The sequence below is a fragment of the Camelina sativa genome, chromosome 13 (genome assembly GCF_030686135.1).
Source record: "Camelina sativa cultivar CO46 ecotype springtype chromosome 13, ASM3068613v1".
In the NCBI taxonomy this organism is placed as follows: Eukaryota; Viridiplantae; Streptophyta; class Magnoliopsida; order Brassicales; family Brassicaceae; genus Camelina; species Camelina sativa.
The window spans coordinates 20582002-20606469 of record NC_141892.1 but is presented as its reverse complement, the minus strand read 5'-3'; the positions used below and the strand labels follow the sequence as shown (position 1 = coordinate 20606469).

Genomic DNA, 24468 nt, shown 5'->3' with positions numbered 1-24468 from the left:
TGCTCGAGTTCCAACCTATAACTTGTGTTTATGATTTGTGTTTGTCATGTTTCACTCTAGTTGCATTTCTGTTGCATTCATTTAGTATCCTGTTCATTACTTACCTTGCATTAGTTCAATACTTGCATTTCCATAGTTTCTATTTCTGTTTTAGCTTCATAATTGTCATAATCATTATGTTCCATTTGCATTTAGCTCATAATTCTTGTAGTTTTACTTTCTGCATTTTACATTTTATCATAGGATTGTTAGTGACAAACAACCTTTACATCTGGCTTGACTTAGACTCATATGCACATCTTGATTGATCACAAACACTCAGGTTGGATTGACACCTCTTATACTACAATTGCATAAGAGGAATTGAAACACCCTGACATCCATTCATTCATAAGTCATCATTCCATACATCATTCACCACAACCTACAAAATAATCTGTTTCACATCTAACACTTCCTAATCCTTCATCCTTGCTAGATCATCCTTGAGAAATCACAACTCCTTGAGACGGTTCCACTTGAGTGCCTTGAGTGCCTTGAGCAAGTTCAAATGTCTAAGACACAAGATGAAGCAAAATAAAGGTCAGTTTCACATACTATTTAACACAAGGTAGATTGAAAACTACACTCACTAACCTTTTTAGAAAACTTCTTCTTCGAGTGAAACCTAGAATTGTGACCAGCTTCACGACACATACCACAATGCATTATCCTTTTCAACTTTTAAGGTGCTTTTTTCGAAGGAGACTCATTTGGTCCTTTTTTCCTCTTTTTGTCCTTCTTACTCTCCTTTCCTTTCTTCCACCCAGGCTGCGGGAGTGATGGTGGTCTATGCACAATAGGGAGGTTGGTAGATGGCCAATATGCAGGTCCTCTTTGTGGAACAAGGCCTTCTGTGTAGTTCCTCCTCCACATAGGTGTCCGAAACCAGAAACACACATAGTCTTCAACCTCAAACTTCCTATCAATAATGACTCCATAAGCATGCTCACAAGGAATGCCACAGATTTTCCATTTTTGACAAGTGCAAGTCCTCTCAGTCAAGCTTACCCGATGAGAAATTCCACTAAGTGTAGCTTCGTAACTGTCGTTTGTGCTCCTTCTTATCTGACATTCGGAAGCTTTTTCAAATTCTTTGGCAAGGAACTTAGACACATATGGCGTGCATCTCCCATTGTGATCATGAGACTCGGCAGATCTCCTGGCAATCCTGACCATCGCAAGTCTCCTTATGGTCTCAAGCATTGGCACAAATGCTTTGTTCCTGGCTTTCAAAATGGAGTTGTTGAATGACTCGACTGAGTTATTCTCAACATCTTCACAGAAGTTTCCTTGCTTGTAGAACGCGCTGCACCAATTTCTTGGTTTCAACTTTACAACATCACGCCAGACAATCTCACTGTAGTTTTTAAGCTTGATCATGTTTGCTTCAAAATCCTTCTCATTGTAGCTCCATGAAATATCCCAGACATACTTCTGCATCTTTTATCTTTCCCATGGTTTCTCTTCAAGTTGCCATAAATGTGTCGGACACACATTCTATGCTCAACTTTTGGTAGCTCTAACTCAACAGCTCGGATAAGTCCCTGAAAAAAAAGCAAGAGGTTAATAACTGAATAAATACAACACATTACCAATGAACCCAAAATCAGAATGTTTATTACCTTTTGGCGATCAGAGACTATGATATAACCATCACCATCCATTAGTCCCAAATCATCCTTAATCTTCCTCACAAACCACAATCAATTTACTATGTTTTCTACTTGTACACACCCCCATGGTATTGGGTAGATAGCATTATCTGAATCTCTACCTAAAGCAACCAACAACTGACCTTTAACTTTACCTTTTATAAAGGTTCCATCTAAACCTATTAGTGGCCTACAAGAATCTTTCCATGTTCTCTTGAGCACATCAAAGCAGACATAGAAACTGTTGAATACCTCTTCTCCTGCATCGTTAGTCACAGTGTCAACTTCAACAGTTGAATCTTGGTTTGATTCTCGTATCTCAGACGCGTAATCTTGGAGCATTGCAAACTGCTCATCATACTCTTTCTCAATCCATCTCAAAGCTTTATTCCTTGCAGCTTGACATTGAGGCCTGGATACAGTGATCTTCCATTTCGCTTTAATGGTTTGTTCTATCTATATTGGCATGAAATACTCAGGTTCTTCTCTAATTTGATCTAGAAACAACCTAGAGATAACAAGAACCTTCAACATCTCACAATCTCCATTCGGATTACATGTATGCTTATCAATGTACTTATTCACCCTCCACCTCCTACATTTCTTAGTGATTGCACAATATATGCGCCAAATACATCCATCTCCAGCACATCTAAATCCAATCTTGGTTTTATCATACATGTACTGTGCGATGTTGCATCCAGTCTTCAGAGCATGGCCGAGTACAGCTTCCTGAAATGTAATGGCGTTGAAGAATATTTGGTGATAGTACAAAGTCCCATCGACTTTTCTGATGTTGTTCCGCTTTCTCACTCGACGAGCTTCATCATCTTTATCACTTGAACTGTCCGGATACTCATCATGAACGATCGATGGTTCGTCTATAAACTCCACTACGGCTTTCTCGATGTCAAACGTGTCTCGCTCTCTTGGATCTTCATCGTCGGGTTCATCGTCTTGGATCGGACCTTCTGCTCCTTCCTCTGACGGAACAGACCCAGTAGCCTCGTCATGAACGACTGTCACATTCGTCTCCAGCTCATTCGAATCCATGGAAATTGAGATTTTTTCCTTTCTAGGGTTCTTCGATTTGGGGATTTGGGGATTTTTATGTTTTGGGGATTTTAGGATAAATGGGTATTGTTTAACGGGTTGAATCGGGTCGATTTGGGTTAATTTCTGGGTTAATCCGGTTTAATTTTGTTGGCATGCGGTTAATGTATTTCTTGGAACAGTAAACCAATGATAAACCACGATTTTAGCATAATGTGTGGACAGAAGTTTCGAACTTTAAATTTGGGGGGATACTGGACTGAAACTTACAAATTGGGGGGACAGAGATCGACGTTTAAAAACTGGGTGGATGTGGTGCTATATGAAAGTTTATGGAGGGGATACAGATCGTTTTTCCGTGAATATAACCAAATAGTATCTTTAGTTTAGTTGGTATATGAAACCATATGTAGCTTTATGGTCACCAGTTCAAATCTGTATATGTTTTATAATATAGGATGTTTTTGAGAAGTTTTTTTGTTTCATAATATTGATGTTTTCAAGTTTCTATGTTACTTTTACATTAGTTTAATATTTTTTATTATGCAGTCTTGTTTATAATTGGTTGAATCTTTTAAAAATGATTATTTCTTAATCTGCGTGCTTTTACTTAAAACATCTTATATGTTGAAACCGATGAAATATTTGTTTGATGTCTTACTTTAGCAACTTTACTTTAGCTTTTAGTATATTCCTGCGCCGTATAACCAGACGCCTAGATGACCGCCTAAACCGCTTAATATAACTTACATAAATTTTATTTTAATATTTATTTTTGATTTTTAAATTACATATATTTAAATTATTATGTTTTATATCTATATATACATAATTATAAACATTTATATGTTGTTAATATAACTTAAATAAATGTATTTTCTTACTTTTGTTTATAATTTATAAAAATTTTTAGTTTTATAACATATATTTTTGTATAATTATATATATATATAATGTTTTATGTTGTAAACGCCTAAACCGTCTAAAAACCGTCTACGCCCCGACTAAGCGTTCTAGGCGCTAGGTGTTGGGTCACCGCCCAGATACCGCCTAGCGTTTTCTTGAACACTGCGTATAACATAGCATTTGTGGATAGTTACTGTTGTAAGCGTTTAACAACAATCACACAAATTGTCTTGATAGTTTGATTTTAAAACTTTTTCTTACTAGACTCAACCTTCATCGTATTTTCCCTAATTATGATGGTTTTGTGTATTTTTTTAATTAGATATCCAGCCGTCTAACAAATTGATAATCATTTTTTTTTTGTAACACAAGTTTAGACACTACGTGGATTGGACAATCTAAATGGGCTTGGCCCAATCTATTTGACTTTGTGTATGTCGATCGTGTTCCTCGCACTTCGCAGTGTTCTTTTCTCTTCTCTCCCTCAAACTCACTCTTCTTCCCGACACATCATACTCCGATCTTCTTCGCTTAATTCCATATCTGAAGTCAAAATACCTGGAAACGATTTAGATTCGAAAAATCTGAACTCTGTAGGTGATATTTTAAGCAAGGATACTCAGTTTATGGAGACCGAACCGTTGCGTCCAATGTGGAATTAATCTTGGATGTTGTTGAAACCCTAATTTCGTTGGTTTAGGGTTTTGTAGCACAGTTTTTTCGCAACACAGACTAAAATCAAATGAAGAAGAAACAAGAAGAGAGTTCGTTGGAGAAGCTGAGCACTTGGTATCAAGATGGAGAGCAAGAAGGTGGGGAGAGAAGTGAGAAGAGAAGGATGAGTCTTAAAGCATCGTACTTTGAGAGTTCTCGAATCGGTGGGAGTAAAAGCAAAGAAGATAACAAGTCTCTGGTTGATGCAGAGCATCAAGATCGTGATTCCAAGGGTTCTGATAAGAGAGAGAGAGACGGGAGAGAACGAACTCATGGGTCTTCTTCTGATACGAGTAAGAGGAAGAGATGGGATGAAGCTGCTGTTCCTGTTAATGATGGTGATTATAAAAGTAGTAAGCTTTCTGATTCTAGACATGATAGTAGTGGTGGAGAGAAAGGTTTTGTTAGTAATGAACATGGTGAGGGTAGGAGTCATTCAAAGTCTGATAGGAGTTTGAAGGCTAGTAGTAGAGAGGATAAGAGTAAGAGTCGAGGTGTGAAAGATGATGATAGGGGTAGTCCTCTCAAGAAAACGAGTGGTAAGGATGGTTCTCAGACAGTGAGAGAAGTGGGTCGATCTAACAGGCTAAGACACCAGACAGAAGTGGGAAGCGTCATCAAGAATCTGAACATTCGGATGCAGACTACGAAAAGGAGAAATATGGTCGGAAAGATGAGAGATCCAGAGGTAGGGATGATGGCTGGTCTGATAGGGATAGGGATCAAGAAGGCTCAAAGGATACTTGGAAGAGAAGACATTCTAGTATTAATGATAAAGATCAAAAAGATGGGGACTTACTTTATGATCGTGGCAGGGAACGGGAGTTCCCAAGGCAAGGACGTGAAAGGAGTGAAGGCGAGAGGTCTCATGGTCGTTTGGGTGGCAGGAAAGATGGAAACAGGGGTGAAGCAGTTAAAGCTTTGTCAAGTGGTGGCGTTTCAAATGAGAATTATGATGTAATTGAGATACAAACCAAGCCACTTGATTATGTCAGAGGAGAATCAGGTCCCAACTTTGCTGGTACGACTGAATCGGGTCAGCAGCCTCCTAAAAGGCCTACGAATAATGATGAAGAGTGGGTTTACAACCAGGAAGGTAGTAGACAGAGAAGTGAGACTTTTGGGTTTGGAACTTATGGGGAGGATTCGAGAGATGAAGCTGGTGAAGCCAGTTCTGATTACTCAGGGGCTAAAGCAAGAAACCAGAGAGGTGCAACCCCTGGTCGAACTCATTCTATGCAAACCCCTAATAGAGGTCCATAGGCTCCACAAGGCATGAGAGGGAACAGACCCTCAAGGGGTGGGAAAGGAAGACCTGCTGGTGGCAGAGAGAACCAACAAGGTGCCATTACAATGCCTATCATGGCGTCACCATTTGCGAATCTTGCAAATGCCACCACCCAGCCCTATTCATTCTCTTACTCCTGGTATCTCGCCAATTCCAGGCGGTCTTGTTACCCCTGTCTTCATGCCTTCATTTGCCCCGACTCTTGTCTGGCCTGGGGCCCGAGGAGTTGATGGTAGTATGTTACCTGTTCCTCCTGTTCTCTCGCCTCTTCCTCCTGGACCATCAGGCCCAAGATTTCCTTCAGTTGGCACTCCACCAAACCCAAATATGTTCTTTAATCTACCAGGTTCTGACAGAGGAGGGCCACCTAACTTCTCTGGGCCTGAATTTAATGTTTCTGGACAAATGGGACGTGGAATACCATCTGATAAAAATTCAGGGGGTTGGGTTACTCCTCGATGTGGTGGACCTCCTGGTAAAGCTCCTTCTAGGGGAGAGCAAAATGACTATTCCCAGAACTTTGTGGATACTGGAATGCGTCTCCAGAATTTCATCCGAGAGCTGGAGCTTACCAATGTGGAAGACTACCCCAAGCTGAGACAGCTCATACAGAAGAAGGATGAGATTGTATCTAACTCAGCTTCTGCACCAATGTATTTTAAAGGCGACTTGCATGAAGTTGAGTTATCTCCCGAGTTATTTGGAACAAAGTTTGATGTTATTCTTGTTGACCCACCGTGGGAGGAATATGTCCATAGAGCTCCTGGTGTTTCTGATAGTATGGGGTATTGGACATTTGAAGACATTATCAATCTCAAGATTGAGGTGACTATTCTTTACACATTCTCTTCGGATATATTTTTTGTACTACACTTTGCTTAGCACTAGATCTACTAGTGCATATATCATTTTTCATCTTGAGTAATAGGTAGAGGAAATAGTGATACTGAACATATAGTACTAAAACCATAGAGATAGTGAGATCCACTAAGAAGAAAGGCTACAAGAAATGATGGGAGGCTGACCAAGACCGAATCATGGGTCGCAAAACGATAATTTTGTCACACTCAAATACAAGGATTCAATGTGTTTTTAGCGACCTAACTTGCACTAAAGATGATGAATCATCAGCTCCCCAAAGAAAGAGGCATCAAGAGTCGAGTACCGAAGAAAGAGTTCAAGATAAAACTGCTTTGCCACAAAAAATGGTTTAACTATTAAAACCATCAGATAGTTTTTTCCCTCAAAATTACGGGTTCGTATTTTCTGGCCAAAATTGTAATTTTGTAATTTTCTCGTCAAAACATGATTCCATTTTTGTTTGTCAAAAGATGATTATGTATTTTCCCTAAAAAACGCATTGTCTTTATTTTTCCTGCCAAATCGTAATTCCATAATTTTCCCGATAAAAACATGACTCTATGTTTTTCCATCAAAAAATAATTTCCCAATTTTCCCGCCAAAAACATAATTTAATATTTTCGGCAAAAAACGTGACTTTGTATCTGTTTTTGCCAAAAACATAATTCCACAGTTTTTGTTTCCAAAAACACAACCATTTTCCGCCAAAAACGTGATTTCACAACTCCTTTATGTTATTACTTTTCTGCCAAAAACGTGATATCACAACTCATTTATGTTATTTGTAGTAATATATAATAATAATTAATTATTTATTTATTTTTAGTAAGTAAAACAAATTATTTTATGATTGTGGATACTGTCTTACTGAGGAGTGGTAGAAGAAGAAGTGAGAAAGCTAGCTGACTCTCTACATAGAAGCTGAACGAGTATTAAGGCTTAACTGTATAAAATATCAGATTAGCAAAAACTCCTAAAATAATTAACACCACATCCTTCTAAATCTGAATTTAGGAAGGTATATATATAGCTTAAAATAGAATATGGGATACATGCAATTCTTATATTTATGTAAACTTTTTTCTTTCTGTTTATTAATTTACTTTCTAAACACAATCAATTTGTTTTTATCATTTAAGATGAAGAAATTATTTTTACTTACTTTTACAGTTCTATTTATCTTCACTGTTCTTGTGATAGGTATGTATTTTTGTTTGGAAACTTTAACAGATTATTACATATAGCCGTTTTAAAAGTTATAATTTTGAAAACCATATTATTTCTTCAAGATATCGATTCAACTATGGTATATATATTTTGTAGCATAACTATTTGTTCACCTTTGAATTCCATAATTTTGGGTGTAACTCTTTTTATAAACAAAAATTGTTATAGACCTAAAAATTGGAACTACAACTTGATATATTAGTATATTACATTTTTCTTTCAATAATTTAGTATTTTATAGTTAAAAATTAAATTTATATAATATTTTAAAATCACCTCAGTATAATTCTTCTTAGTAAAATGTTTTGTGGTTTTGTTTAGAACAATCACTGATTTTTTTTTTTTTTGTAAAAGTATTTGTTATGTCAATACCTTTACTTACACTCAATAGAAAAAAATCTAATTTTTACCATTTTCTTCACGAAAACTTATGATTTTGTAATGTTTCATATATGAAAATAACAGGAACTGTACAAGAAAAGCTAACTACATGTAATAGGTTTTTACCTAAAAAACCTGGAAAATGTGTTAAAGAAGATTGTGATCGTTTGTGTAAGAAAAAATGGCCAAAAACAATTGTTGGTCGGTGCTGGCTATCAACAAATGCTACCCAGTGCCTCTGTCAACTATGTGGCACCAGAGCCGGCCCGTAGGACAATCTGGTGAACCAACAACAAGTGGTCCTTAATTTTATATTCAAAATTTGGCCTTCTTTGTTAAATTGAGGCAAATTTTTTAGAAATTTTTTGAGTTCAAACCTTCAAAATATAAAAAAGCAGCCTTTTTATTTTTAGTTTGCAGCCTACTAAATTTTTGGGACGGATCTGTGTGGCGTCGCCAGCGAAATTCCTTAATTTTGTTTATCCATAATAAAAATTATATTACTAATTATTAAAATAAAGTAATAAAATATTTGTTGGATCTTCTTGTTCTGATCAGGGGCTGAGAAAGGGATAGGGCACCCTTCCCATACACCTTTTCTAAACTTACCTAGTGAATATAGGAAAAACGATCTGTATCCCCCCAGAAACTTTCATATAGCACCACATCCACCCAGTTTTTAAACGTCGATCTCTGTTCCCCCAATTTGTAAGTTTCAGTCCAGTATCTCCCCAAATTTAAAGTTCGAAACTTCTATCCACACATTATGCTAAAATTGTGGTTTATTATTGGTTTACGCGGTTTATGAAACAAAACCAATGTGAAACCAAAACCGAATACAGTAAACCGAATTGAGACCCGATATCACAACCCGAAATATATACCCAGTGGGAAGAATCCCTAAATTAAAAAAATTAGAACCCTAGTTTTAATTTTGCTCTCTTCATCGATATTTTAGATTTCTATTTTCAACAGCTGAGCTTGGATATGAGCAATTCAACTGGAGCTACGAGTGCAACATCCAATGTCCAACAGAGAAGAAGAGTTGTGGGTGTACCGAAGACGTGTTGGTGTGGAGCTAGTATCGTGGCTTTGATTTCAAAATTTGCTGCCAATCCATACCGCTGTTACTATCGGTGTGGTTATGCTGCATCACATAAGGTAATGTGTTTGATTTTTGGATTGTTTTGGACAAATTTCACTCTAATTCTATGTGCTTTGTAGCTCATTGATGATAACCACAATTTCAAGTGGGTTGACGAAGCATTGTTGGATGAGATTGAGAGATTGGCTGTCAGAACGGCTGTACTTGAACAAACAGTGTCCCAGATTACAACAGAGACTATGGATCACCAAAAGATTGTTTTTTAGAAGATGCAAATGAAGCTAGAGAAAGAGATTTTTGAGAGGGTAGAAGAAGACCTGTTGGAAACCAAATCAAGTCTGAAGAAAATAATGATTGTTGTAATTGTAGGTTGTATGATCATGATTGGTTTGAGCAAACTGATAGTTTGATTGGCTTGTAGTTGTTGGTTTTGTTATGTATGGGCTTGTAGTTGTTGGGTTTGTTATGTATTGTGTTGTTGTTGTTAGTGTTATGTTCTTCTTGTTGTGTCCTCTTTGTTGTCTAATGAGAAAGGAGATACCAAAATAACAAAAAACAGAGACATTGGCACAAATGGTTCAAAACCAATACATAAGCCGAATTAAACATCCTAAAAATGCATCCATGGTTCAAAACCAATACATAAGCCGAGTTAAACATCCTAAAACAGAGACCATTACATTAATTATCCTAATCAGATGGGAAAACAAAAACCCGACCATGTTGATGTTCATATATTTTACCCTGTTTTCCCTTAATATATTCACATCTTTTGCATCTTTTGCTATCCATTTTGACCATTATTGCATAGCTTTAGGACTGTTCTTGCATTAGAGTTTAGTTGCATTGCATTTGCATCTTTTCATGCATAAACAGGTGATTTTGGAGCTTGAGGAGCATGGAAGCAATGTTGAGGAGAAGTGAAGCAATCATGAGGAGAAAGCAAGAGAGCTAAGGCTGAAGAACCAAGGTCCGGAGTCCAAAGACTGCCCACTCGACCAGACACTCGACCGTGTGCTGAGAGGGACTCGACCGAGTGGGAGGAGCACAAAAGGAGCCAACTCGACCGGTCACTCGACCGAGCACCAGGTCGAGTTGGTCGAGCCGCCTGGCTATTTTGTCTTTTAGCGTTTTTAGGGCTTCCACTACTTTTTCTATATAAGGGCTTGTACCTACAGCCACCAAAAGAGTCCAGCTTTTTAGAGAGTCAAAAACCTAGTTTTTACCTTTTTTAGAATTATTCCTTTTGCACTTTTATTTTCTTAGATCTTGTACTTCTTTTAAAAGGAGAAAAAGACTAAATTCTTCAATATTGTTGGTTTCATAACTTTCTTAATATTGAGAATTTGAGTTTGGTTCTTTCTTCAATATTGTAGATATTTGATTTATCTTTCTAATGATGCAAGTTTCAGTATTTTCTGGGTTTATGACTTTATTGTTCATCATGTATGCTTGTGAGTAGTTGCTTAGGATCTTGAGGATGGGTAGGCTGGGTTGTGTTTGAGGTTTGTTTGATTTGGTCAAGCTTGATTGTTGTAGATCTCTTCTAGGCTAGATGTTCTTAATGCTGATCCTATATCTGAGAGGGTAGGATCTGATTTCAAGCCTCTTAGCATCACACCAATGTCTAAGGAGCATAGATAAGGCTAGATCTGGAGACTATCATTAGGCTTGCTAAGAGATTAGAAGTCTTGTTTGATTTTTGACATATTGCTTAATGCCTGCTTGTGTAGATTCTTTACTTTGTGAGAACAAGTCTAGAGATGCATGAGTTTGATTGTTTCTTGCCATGAGAGTGGATTAAACATGTCTTAGAAATATATGTCTAGAGATTAGCTCAAGTAGTTTGAGATTTGTTGACCAAGTTAGATGACCTCAATCATAGTCCAGCCCATGAATCCCTCCTCAAGACCTTTCTTGTTTATTGATTTCTTAGCTTAAATCCTGTTGTTTGATCGTTGTTTGATTCGTTTTGGTATTGCTCTGTTTTTCTTGTGTTGCTCTATTTTGCGTATTTGTCCAGCTCGACCCTGCACTTGATCAGCACTCGATCGAGTGATTGCTCGAGTTCCAACCCAGAACTTGTGTTTATGATTTGTGTTTGTCATGTTTCACTCTAGTTGCATTTCTGTTGCATTCATTTAGTATCCTGTTCATTACTTACCTTGCATTAGTTCAATACTTGCATTTCCATAGTTTCTATTTCTGTTTTAGCTTCATAATTGTAATAATCATTCTGTTCCATTTGCATTTAGCTCATAATTCTTGTAGTTTTACTTTCTGCATTTTACATTTCATCATAGGATTGTTAGTGACAAATAACCTTTACATCTGGCTAGACTTAGACTCATATGCACATCTTGATTGATCACAAACACTCAGATTGGATTGACACCTCTTATACTACAATTGCATAAGGGGAATTGAAACACCCTGACATCCATTCATTCATAAGTCATCATTCCATACATCATTCACCACAACCTACAAAATAATCTGTTTCAATTTGGCGTCGTTGCCCATTTGAGTGTGTTTTGTGACATTTAGGATCATTATTAGTCTAAGATTAAGTTCGTTTATACACTTGTGAAGTTACTGAACTCGAATCTTCCTTTGCTTGGTTGTCTTGAGTTTCAGGTACCCACTCGACCACCCACTCGACCGAGCCGTGATCGAGCACTTGATCGAGTCAGAAGCCGGATCCAAATAGCCATCACTTCCCAGTCGACTGGACCACCCACTCGAGCCTGCGCTCGACCGTGTACCTGTTCGAGTCTGTAGTCGAGTTTGTTGATGCACACAAGGTCAAAAGGCAAAGACAGTCTTCAAAGGCCTATTGACAACATCCACAGGCTACAAAAGGGTTTGAGACATAAGCAAAGAAGAATAGTTCAGGAACAAGAACAACAAGTAGCCATGGAGCAACAAGATCAACAAGCTCCAAGGGCAAGGAACATTGGTGTTGGGGATGCACCTAACACACACAGCCAAAGAGCTGGCAAATAATAATTATGAAATAAAGAGTGGATTGATCTCCATGATACAAGCCAACAAATTTCATGGGTTGCCAATGGAGGATCCTCTAGATCACCTTGATGAGTTTGACAGAATATGTGGACTCACAAAAATCAATGGAGTAAGTGAAGTTGGCTTCAAGTTAAGGCTATTCCCATTTTCCCTTGGAGACAAAGCTCATCTATGGGAGAAGTCTCTTCCTACTGGAGCTATAACCACATGGGATGCATGCAAGAAAGCTTTTCTGGCCAAGTTCTTCTCCAATGCAAGGACTGCTAGGTTGAGGAATGAAATTTCTGGGTTTGTTCAAAGGAATAATGAGAGCTTTTGTGAAGTTTGGGAGAGGTTTAAAGGATTCCAAACTCAGTGTCCTCACCATGGCTTCAGCAATGAGTCCCTTCTAAGCACTTTGTATAGAGGAGTGCTTCCCAAGATAAGAATGCTTCTTGATACAGCTTCAAATGGCAACTTCCTCAACAAGAATGTGGAAGAAGGATGGGAATTCGTTGAGAACCTTGCTCAGTCAGATGGTAATTATAATGAAGATTATGATAGAACCATAAGGATCCCCTCCACTGATCAAGAGGACAAATACAAGCATGATTTAAAGATGGTCAATGAGAAGCTTGACAAGATTCTCCTAAGCCAGTCAAAAACCATTCACTTCATTGGTGAAGAAGAAGCTCCAGTCCAAGAAGGAGATAGGGAGTTTGCTGAGTTGTGTTATATGCAGAACCAAGGAGGAGGATATAAAGGCTACAACCAAGGTGGAGGATTCAAGCAGAACAACCTCTCTTATAGGAGCACCAATGTAGCCAACCCTCAAGACCAAGTCTATCCACCTCCTCAGCCTCAACAACAACACAACTATGCACCCAAGCAGCACCAACAAGTGTTCCAGCCCCAATTGTGTCCCCCACCAGGGTTTCAGACTAACCAAGGCCAGGAACAAGACCTAAGAGCAATGATACAACAGCTGTTGATTGGGCAAACCAATGGGAAAATTGAGGAAGCCAAACATTTTGCTGAGCTGAATCAAAGGTTAACATCACAATATAATGATCTCAATATGAAGTTTGAAGGTCTGAACTCCAGAGTGAACTATATGGAGAATAATATAGCATCTACTTCCGCTCCAAAACCCACCCAACTCCCTGGAAAAGCAGTTCAAAACCCAAGGGAGTTTACTGCCAAACCCATTCATATCTTTGAAGAGGAAGTCACTGAGGACAGTGAAGTTCAAGTTGGGGAGGATTGGTCATTTCTTGAAGCTCAGAGTGAAGTTTGTGCAAAGCAGACTGACTCCGGTATTGCACTCGACCAGGTGCTCGAGCATGCACTCGACCGAGTGAGTGTTCGAGTGGCCGATCGAGCTGAAGAGTCAGAAGCTGTCAAGCCTGCTAAGTACATCCTTCCTGCTTACAAACCGCCTCTACCATTCCCAGGACGTTTCAAGGCACAGAAGCTTAAGGAATTAAGGGAAATCATTGAGAAAAAACAAATGTTGACTTTGCAACAAAAGGAAGAGAAGGTTTTGAAGGAAGAGGTTGTGATTGAGAAACAAGAAGAAGTGATGGCCATACAAGAGATCATCATTGCTTACCAAGAAGAAGAGAGAGGACCTGCCTTGGAACAGTATGATCCATATCCTCTCTATAAGGATTTTTTGCTTGATTTATCAAAGTAGAAAGCTCAAGCTCAAGATGAGAAGGATCTTGAAGACCTTGGAGGAGTAATCATCCCAATTAAGCTTAAGGATCCAGGTCCATTCTATCTGCCTTGCACACTTAGCTATCTTCACTACAACCAGTGCTTATGTGACTTGGGAGCATCTATCAGTGTGATGCCCTATCCTATAGCACAAAAGATTGGGCACACTGACTTCAAGTCCACCAACCTTCATATATGCCTAGCTGATGGTTCAAACAGAGATGTGGTTGGCAAATTGGAGAATATTCCAGTCATGATAGGAAGAGCAAGGGTTCATACAGATTTTGTGGTATTGGAGATGGACAAGGAACCTGGAGATCCTATCATCCTTGGGAGGCCATTCTTAGCCACAGTTGGAGCTGTTATTGATGTCAAGGAGGGTCTTGTGACCTTGAACATTTTTGAGGATATAGCTATGAATTTTAACATCTATAACCCAACCAACCTTCTTACCATTGATGATCAACCTTTTACTATCAAGGACAAAGGTGGTCATGAAGGTTTAAGTGAAGTGGCAACTCCAAAGGACAATCTCCCTCTTCAAGAAGATTCTGTGGAAAAGCTTAAGAGGTCAGTTCAAGAGTTGACTGGTATGGTTAAAGATCTCCAAGTCAAGCTAAACAAGAGGTCTTTGAGGAAAGCAAGACTAAGGCTCAAAATCAGGAAGAAATATGGTTTGTGTGTTAAGGGTGAGGTGATCAAGGATCAGACTCACAGTGATCAAGAAGTGCCAGGGAGGATTTCATCACCTCCTTGGTATCTAAACAAAGCCTAAGAAGGCAGCCAAAGTCAAGCTTAGTGACTCTAAACAAGCTCACTAGGGAGGAAGTCCCTAAGGTATCCTTTGTAAATATGTTTTATTTTCTTAGTAGTTTTGATGTGTTTTGTTTTATGTTTGTGTTGGGCAGGCCTTTCAATGAAAGTGTAGATGGGTATGGAGAGATTTGGACTTGGGGAAGGAGATTCGCAAGCCCACTCGACCAGCCCACGAGAGGTACTCGACCGAGTTGGCAAAGAACTAAGGCCCACTCGATTCTCATTTCTCTAGAATGATCGAGTGGAGGGAAGAACAAGAAGAAAAATTTTGAAATTTCAAACTTTGGTCAAGGAGCTCGACCATGTGCTGGTCGAGTGGCAGCAAAAGGCAGGTCAAGATTCTCATTTCAAATTTGAATGGTATGGACGCTCCACCCTTGTCTCCTTGCCCCCTTAGCTTCTTTAAATAAAGCCTTACACGATCCTATGTCTCTCACACTCTCTCATTTGCTCAAAACAACTAAAATCAAGTTTTAAAATCTCTCTCTCAAAGTTCATCTTTTGCTCAAGCTTAGCTCTTTTAAGTTTTTGGGTCACTAACCTATTAAACTTAAGCTTTGAGTCTATTCCCTTCAGTTCTATTCGAAAATGTCTTCAAGGATTACAAGGAAGTCTCAACAAGCGGCTGCAAGCTCCATGGAACGTTTTGATGATCGCCTACAATCAAGAGGAGAAGCTGGAAGAACCACTCGACGCCCCACTCGAGCATGCACTCGATCGAGTGGTGGTCCGAGTGGTCGATCGAGTCAGATGCCGTGTTCAAGGAATCAGTCAGTTGAGGAAGATCCTGAGAGAACTGAAAGTGAAGAAGAAAGGGAGCCAACTCTTAGTGATTTCATGAGGAGAAACAAGGCCAAAGGGAAGAGGCCAGCAGTTGAGATTGAACAAGAGGAGGTTGAGAGTGAGAGTGAAGAAGAAGGTGAAGAAGAAGAGGGAGAGGATGATGGAGAAGCAGAATCTTGTGGATTGACAAAGAGGCAACTTTATGAAGCTTTCATGAGAATGGAGTTCCTGGGAACTAGGTATCCACACAAGGAAACCATGGAGAAGCTAGCCATTGATAAAGACGTGGAGTACCTTTTTGAGAAAGCAACCTAACCAAGTTCATGGGGCTTTGCATGGAGGGGTATAAAGAAGAAAGTTGTGAGTTTCTAGCCACAGTCAAGCTGCACACATATGCAAGGAAGGATGATGAGTTTGGAGCTGGTCATATTGCTTTCACAATCAAGGGGAAGAACTATGACCTTTCTTTGAAGAAGATAGCAAATGTGTTTGGTTTTGAAGTTGGTAGTAATAGGAGCTTGATGATACCAAGAGAGGAGCTCTATGCCATTTGAGAAACCATTGGAGACAACATCACCTATTCATCCTCCAAGACCAAGAGTTCAAAGATAAGAAGCCCAGTCCTAAGGTACTTCCACAAGGCTTTAGCAAATACATTCTTTGCTAAGAAGGAGACTGGAAATCTCAATGAAGTTGAGCTCAAGGTAATTGACATGGCTCTCAATGGAATCATCCTTTAGGCAAGAAATAGAACCATCATTCTTGGGACCACTGTGGAGACTGACCTTCCAATGGTGCTCATTGACCACATGATATATTTGAGAAGTTGGGTAGGCAAGCTACAAAACAAAGGGTCAAGAGGAGCCTTAGCCATTGGAGGCATCATCACTCCAATACTACAAGCTGCCAAGGTCCCACTTAGAGGAGAGAAGGTTTTGCCAAGATGGATTGACTCAAGCTACCTCACCTCCACTCTCATATTGGCCAAGGAAATGCATCAAGGAAATCACATCTTCAACTTTGAGCTTCCAACAGTTGGGAAAAAACAGTTGATCTTACCTAACCAAGAGCTCACCACCATTCAAGAAGGAGCAAACATTGACTTTTGGCCAGCTGATGAGTTCTTGTTTGATGGGATAGTTCAACCTAGAGTTGATGAAGCTGGAGATGTGCAAATGGCTGATGGGGAGGAGCAATTTTACTTTGAAGATTATGATTCTAACCCAAGGGATAGTAAAGGAGTGAGAGAGACTAGCAAGAGGTTGACTCTCCTACAAAAGTGGAGCAAGTGGCATGGGAAGAGGTTTGATAAGCTTAAGAAGAAGGTGACCAATATGGCTAAGTCCATCAAGGGCCTAAAGAAGGAGATTGCTCAGCTGAAGAGTGCAAACTCATCTCCAAGCCATTCAAGCCCTTTGAGGAGGAGTAGCTCAACTAGAGCACTCTCAAGAGTTGCAAACCCTGTGGAACCAGCTAGAGCTTCAATGTACGAGCCAAATCATAGGAAGAGGAGTTCAAGTAGCCGTGAACAACAATTTTTGAGGCACTCGACCGGGTCACTCGAGCACCCACTCGACCGAGCACCCCAGATGCACACGGCCGAGTTCCAGCCCAAATCACCTTATGGCTTCCCACCTCCAGCTGCTTATCCAGGATATCCAGGTTACCCTCCCATCCCACCCCAGTACTTCATGGATCTAGCACTCTACCAGCAGTTCTACCAGCAGCAAGGTCAGAATTTTGACACTCGCGGTCCAACTCAACCCCCCCCCCCACTCGAGCACGTACTCGACCGAGTCCCGGTCGATTCCCATCGTCGAGCTGCCCCAATCTCCACCTCCAAGTCATCAACAAGACCCCAATTACACCTTTGACAGCATGCAAGAGGATGTGGACAGTTTCTTCTCCAATCCTTGAGGTACCACTATCACCTTCCCTTGTAAATACCATAGCATTTGATGTTGTGTTTTGTTTTTAATTTTGAATCCTCTTACAAATTTCTTTCACACAGAGGACTGTGTGATTTAAGTTTGGGGGAGGGTTTGAGATAGCATTTGATGTTGTGTTTTGTTTTCTTATTTCAAATTTTTAGCATCATCATGTTAATACTTGCATAGCATCTAAGGCATAGAAAAACCCTAAAAATTTGAAAAAATTTGCAAAATTCTTTATAAAAAAAAAGAGTGTTCATGTAGTTTTCATTGCATAATAGCATCTTGTTTAGCATGTTTCATGTAGGGTTGTATAATATTTGTATTAGGGATCTATGATGAGTTTTGCCTTGTTAGCTTGTTTAATTCACTAGACTAGGATCAATGCCCAAGTTAATAGTACTTTGATGCTAGTTGAGTGGTTAGAAGCATAAGATTGAACCAAGCCTTGAATTCCTGCATTGTATTTGGTCTAAATTGAAGCATGTTGTGATTTGACACCATTTCCTACTTATAAGAACTTAATATTGACTGTTAAATATCAATGTGTGCATTGCTTTAAACTCATGGATATCATATACATATTTGGATCATCTTTCTCCTCTTTACCACTCTTGTTGATCCAAGTAGCTGATTGAATCATTAAAATCAGTTTCCAATACCCCTAACCAACCCTTCTTTCAAGCCATGTTTATTCTTGAGTGTGTGAGGCCTTTTTGGGATTGAGCTTGGTAGAAAGTGTTAGGTTTGAACTGACAAGAATAAAACCTTGTATAGTTCTAGTTTGCATTTTTCAAACTAGATAGGACTAGGTGGTTTAAATTATGGTTTTGGGACTTGGTGAGTTTAAAAAAGAAAAGAAAATAGTGAAAAGAGAAAGAAAAGGGTAAATTCCTTAGGAGGGAAGTATGATATTGTTTAAAGATGGTTTCAGTCAAAAAAAATAAAGAAAGAAAAAGAAGAGTTTAGCAAAATGCTTTTATGTCTTAAGAATAAGAAGAAAAAAAAAACCATAGCAAATAAGTAAGAATCTCCCATTCCACTAGAAAGATCAAATAAGAAACCTCTCCTAAGACTTTAAAATCAAAAGAGAAAAGGGTGAAAGAGAAGAGAAGAAGTTAAAGGGTAGCACTAGGATCAATTGGGTTTAGATTGATAGGATAAACACTTTGGATGCCTTTGGGTAGACAAGGTTTTGTTCTTGTATGTGTCTAAGTGTTCTTACCTTTAGCATTCTTCAAAAGCTCAATCCATTTTTATAAGAGAACCTTGATATTGATAAGCCCCACTCTAAAGAGAGACCATCATTGTCTCTAAACCTTTTACTACCAAGCCAAATGAGTTTAAGCATTGCATATAATTGATTCATGTTCTTGATTAATGAATGTTCAAGGAAATGGTTGATTTGAATGCATGTGGACATCTAAGGCTCAAATCAGTAAAGGATGTGATATGCTTGTCTAAAATCTTTAAGTAAAGCTCATTCAACTTGCATCATAGTACTAGTAACTTGGACATTGATTCTAGATGGTCTATTTGCAAGCTTTAGGAGCTGAGATCCCACTTTCAAACCTCCCATACCTTCTTATGTCTTGTTCATTTGCTTGAGGGCAAGCAAAGACTAAGTTTGGGGGTGTTGATGTTCATATATTTTACCCTATTTTCCCTTAATATATTCACATCTTTTGCATCTTTTGCTATCCATTTTGACCATTATTGCATAGCTTTAGGACTGTTCTTGCATTAAAGTTTAGTTGCATTGCATTTGCATCTTTTCATGCATAAACAGGTGATTTTGGAGCTTGAGGAGCAGGAAGCAATGTTGAGGAGAAAGCAAGAGAGCTAAGGCTGAAAAACCAAGGTCTGGAGTCCAACTCGACTGCCCACTCGACCAGACACTCGACCGTGTGCTGAGAGGGACTCGACCGAGTGGGAGGAGCACAAGAGGAGCCAACTCGACCGAGCACCAGGTCGAGTTGGTCGAGCTGCCTGGCTATTTTGTTTTTTAGCGTTTTTATGGCTTCCACTACTTTTTCTATATAAGGGCTTGTACCTACAGCCACCAAAAGAGTCCAGCTTTTTAGAGAGTCAAAAACCTAGTTTTTATCTTTTTTAGAATTATTCCTTTTGCACTTTTATTTTCTTAGATCTTGTACTTCTTTTAAAAGGAGAAAAAGACTAAATTCTTCAATATTGTTGGTTTCATAACTTTCTTAATATTGAGAATTTGAGTTTGGTTCTCTCTTCAATATTGTAGATCTTTGATTTATCTTTCTAATGATGCAAGTTTCAGTATTTTCTGGGTTTATGACTTTATTGTTCATCATGTATGCTTGTGAGTAGTTGCTTAGGATCTTGAGGATGGGTAGGCTGGGTTGTGTTTGAGGTTTGTTTGATTTGGTCAAGCTTGATTGTTGTAGATCTCTTCTAGGCTAGATGTTCTTAATGCTGATCTTATATCTGAGAGGGTAGGATCTGATTTCAAGCCTCTTAGCATCACACCAATGTCTAAGGAGCATAGATAAGGCTAGATCTGGAGACTATCATTAGGCTTGCTAAGAGATTAGAAGTCTTGTTTGATTTTTGACATATTGCTTAATGCCTGCTTGTGTAGATTCTTTACTTTGTGAGAACAAGTCTAGAGATGCATGAGTTTGATTGTTTCTTGCCATGAGAGTGGATTAAACATGTCTTAGAAATATATGTCTAGAGATTAGCTCAAGTTGTTCGAGATTTGTTGACCAAGTTAGATGACCTCAATCATAGTCCAGCCCATGAATCCCTCCTCAAGACCTTTCTTGTTTATTGATTTCTTAGCTTAAATCCTGTTGTTTGATCGTTGTTTGATTCGTTTTGGTATTGCTCTGTTTTTCTTGTGTTGCTCTATTTTGCGTATTTGTCCAGCTCGACCCTGCACTCGATCAGCACTCGATCGAGTGTTTGCTCGAGTTCCAACCCAGAACTTGTGTTTATGATTTGTGTTTGTCATGTTTCACTCTAGTTGCATTTCTGTTGCATTCATTTAGTATCCTGTTCATTACTTACCTTGCATTAGTTCAATACTTGCATTTCCATAGTTTCTATTTCTGTTTTAGCTTCATAATTGTCATAATCATTCTGTTCCATTTGCATTTAGCTCATAATTCTTGTAGTTTTACTTTCTGCATTTTACATTTCATCATAGGATTGTTAGTGACAAACAACCTTTACATCTGGCTTGACTTAGACTCATATGCACATCTTGATTGATCACAAACACTCAGGTTGGATTGACACCTCTTATACTACAATTGCATAAGGGGAATTGAAACACCCTGACATCCATTCATTCATAAGTCATCATTCCATACATCATTCACCACAACCTACAAAATAATCTGTTTCACATCTAACACTTCCTAATCCTTCATCCTTGCTAGATCATCCTTGAGACATCACAACTCCTTGAGACGGTTCCACTTGAGTGCCTTGAGTGCCTTGAGCAAGTTCAAATGTCTAAGACACAAGATGAAGCAAAATAAAGGTCAGTTTCACATACTATTTAACACAAGGTAGATTGAAAACTTCACTCACTAACCTGTTTAGAAAACTTCTTCTTCGAGTGAAACCTAGAATTGTGACCAGCTTCACCACACATACCACAATGCATTATCCTTTTCAACTTTTAAGGTGCTTTTTTCGAAGGAGACTCATTCGGTCCTTTTTTTTCCTCTTTTTGTCCTTCTTACTCTCCTTTCCTTTCTTCCTCCCAGGCTGCGGGAGTGATGGTGGTCTATGCACAATAGGGAGGTTGGTAGATGGCCAATAAGCAGGTCCTCTTTGTGGAACAAGGCCTTCTGTGTAGTTCCTCCTCCACATAGGTGTCCGAAACCAGAAACACACATAGTCTTCAACCTCAAACTTCCTATCAATAATGACTCCATAAGCATGCTCACAAGGAATGCCACAGATTTTCCATTTTTGACAAGTGCAAGTCCTCTCAGTCAAGCTTACTCGATGAGAAATTCCACTAAGTGTAGCTTCGTAACTGTCGTTTGTGCTCCTTCTTATCTGACATTCGGAAGCTTTTTCAAATTCTTTGGCAAGGAACTTAGACACATATGGCGTGCATCTCCCATTGTGATCATGAGACTCGGCAGATCTCCTGGCAATTCTGACCATCGCAAGTCTCCTTATGGTCTCAAGCATTGGCACAAATGCTTTGTTCGTGGCTTTCAAAATGGAGTTGTTGAATAACTCGACTGAGTTATTCTCAACATCTTCACAGAAGTTTCCTTGCTTGTAGAACGCCCTGCACCAATTTCTTGGTTTCGACTTTACAACATCACGCCAGACAATCTCACTGTAGTTTTTAAGCTTGATCATGTTTGCTTCAAAATCCTTCTCATTGTAGCTCCATGCAATATCCCAGACATACTTCTTCATCTTTTATCTTTCCCATGGTTTCTCTTCAAGTTGCCATAAATGTGTCGGACACACATTCTATGCTCAAATTTTGGTAGCTCTAACTCAACAGCTCGGATAAGTCCCTGAAAAAAAAGCAAGAGGTTAATAACTGAATAAATACAACACATTACCAATGAACCCAAAATCAGAATGTTTATTACCTTTTGGCGATCAGAGACTATGATATAACCATCACCATCCATTAGTCCCAAATCAGCCTTAATCTTCCTCACAAACCACAACCAATTTACTATGTTTTCTACTTGTACACACCCCCATGCTATTGGGTAGATAGCATTATCTGAATCTCAACCTAAAGCAACCAACAATTGACCTTTAACTTTACCTTTTATAAAGGTTCCATCTAAACCTATTAGTGGCCTACAAGAATCTTTCCATGTTCTCTTGAGCACATCAAAGCAGACATAGAAACTGTTGAATACCTCTTCTCCTGCATCGTTAGTCACAGTGTCAACTTCAACAGTTGAATCTTGGTTTGATTCTCGTATCTCAGACGCGTAATCTTGGAGCATTGCAAACTGCTCATCATACTCTTTCTCAATCCATCTCAAAGCTTTATTCCTTGCAGCTTGACATTGAGGCCTGGATACAGTGATCTTCCATTTCGCTTTAATGGTTTGTTCTATCTATATTGGCATGAAATACTCAGGTTCTTCTCTAATTTGATCTAGAAACAACCTAGAGATAACAAGAACCTTCAACATCTCACAATCTCTATTCGGATTACATGTATGCTTATCAATGTACTTATTCACCCTCCACCTCCTACATTTCTTAGTGATTGCACAATATATGCGCCAAATACATCCATCTCCAGCACATTTAAATCCAATCTTGGTTTTATCATACATGTACTGTGCGATGTTGCATCCAGTCTTCAGAGCATGGCCGAGTACAGCTTCCTTAAATGCAATGGCGTTGAAGAATATTTGGTGATAGTACAAAGTCCCATCGACTTTTCTGATGTTGTTCCGCTTTCTCACTCGACGAGCTTCATCATCTTCATCACTTGAACTGTCCGGATACTCATCATGAACGATCGATGGTTCGTCTATAAACTCCACTACGGCTTTCTCGATGTCAAACATGTCTCGCTCTCTTGGATCTTCATCGTCGGGTTCATCGTCTTGGATCGGACCTTCTGCTCCTTCCTCTGACGGAACAGACCCAGTAGCCTCGTCATGAACGACTATCGCATTCGTCTCCAGCTCATTCGAATCCATGGAAATTGAGATTTTTTCCTTTCTAGGGTTCTTCGATTTGGGGATTTGGGGATTTTTATATTTTGGGGATTTTAGGATAAATGGGTATTGTTTAACGGGTTGAATCGGGTCGATTTGGGTTAATTTATGGGTTAATCCGGTTTAATTTTGTTGGCATGCGGTTAATGTATTTCCTGGAACAGTAAACCAATGATAAACCACGATTTTAGCATAATGTGTGGACAGAAGTTTCGAACTTTAAATTTGGGGGGATACTGGACTGAAACTTACAAATTGAGGGGACAGAGATTGACGTTTAAAAACTGGGTGGATTTGGTGCTATATGAAAGTTTATGGGGGGATACAGATCGTTTTTCCGTGAATATAACCAAATAGTATCTTTAGTTTAGTTGGTATATGAAACCATATGTAGCTTTATGGTCACCAGTTTAAATCTGTATATGTTTTATAATATAGGATGTTTTTGAGAAGTTTTTTTGTTTCATAATATTGATGTTTTCAAGTTTCTATGTTACTTTTACATTAGTTTAATATTTTTTATTATGCAGTCTTGTTTATAATTGGTTAAATTTTTTAAAAATGATTATTTCTTAATCTGCGTGTTTTTACTTAAAACATCTTATATGTTGAAACCGATGAAATATTTGTTTGATGTCTTACTTTAGCAACTTTACTTTAGCTTTTAGTATATTCCTGCGCCGTATAACCAGACGCCTAGATGACCGCCTAAACCGCTTAATATAACTTACATAAATTTTATTTTAATATTTATTTTTGATTTTTAAATTACATATATTTAAATTAGTATGTTTTATATCTATATATACGTAATTATAAACATTTATATGTTGTTAATATAACTTCAATAAATGTATTTTCTTACTTTTGTTTATAATTTATAAAAAATTTTAGTTTTATAACATATATTTTTGTATAATTATATATATATATATATATATATATAATGTTTTATGTTCTAAACGCTTAAACCGCCTAAAAACTTTCTACACCCCAACTAAGCGTTCTATGCGCTAGGTGCTGGGTCACTGCCCAGATACCGCCTAGCGTTTTCTTGAACACTGCGTATAACATAGCATTTGTGGATAGTTACTGTTGTAAGTGTTTAACAACAATCACACAAATTGTCTTGATAGTTTGTTTTTAAAACTTTTTCTTACTAGACTCAATCTTCATGGTATTTTCCCTAATTATGATGGTTTTGTGTATTTTTTTAATTAGATATCCAGCCGTCTAACAAATTGATAATCATTTTTTTTTTAACACAAGTTTAGAC

At 38.5% G+C, this 24468-nt stretch overlaps 1 non-coding gene and 4 pseudogenes across 1 annotated transcript; 2 read left to right on the top strand and 3 right to left on the bottom strand.

Moving 5' to 3' along the window:
• Positions 1–479: 479 nt before the first annotated feature.
• Positions 480–2747, bottom strand: LOC147929769 (uncharacterized; annotated as a pseudogene).
• Positions 2748–4298: 1551 nt separating this feature from the next.
• LOC104774092 (N6-adenosine-methyltransferase non-catalytic subunit MTB pseudogene) lies at positions 4299–6537 on the top strand (annotated as a pseudogene).
• A 1118-nt stretch (positions 6538–7655) lies between these two features.
• On the top strand, positions 7656–8396 carry LOC147929768 (putative defensin-like protein 142 pseudogene; annotated as a pseudogene).
• A 4125-nt stretch (positions 8397–12521) lies between these two features.
• On the bottom strand, positions 12522–12628 carry LOC147929767 (small nucleolar RNA R71). The gene has a single exon (XR_015579036.1). It is a non-coding gene; the product is annotated as a small nucleolar RNA R71 (small nucleolar RNA).
• Positions 12629–20904: 8276 nt separating this feature from the next.
• Positions 20905–23174, bottom strand: LOC104738334 (uncharacterized; annotated as a pseudogene).
• Between the last annotated feature and the right edge of the window lie 1294 nt (positions 23175–24468).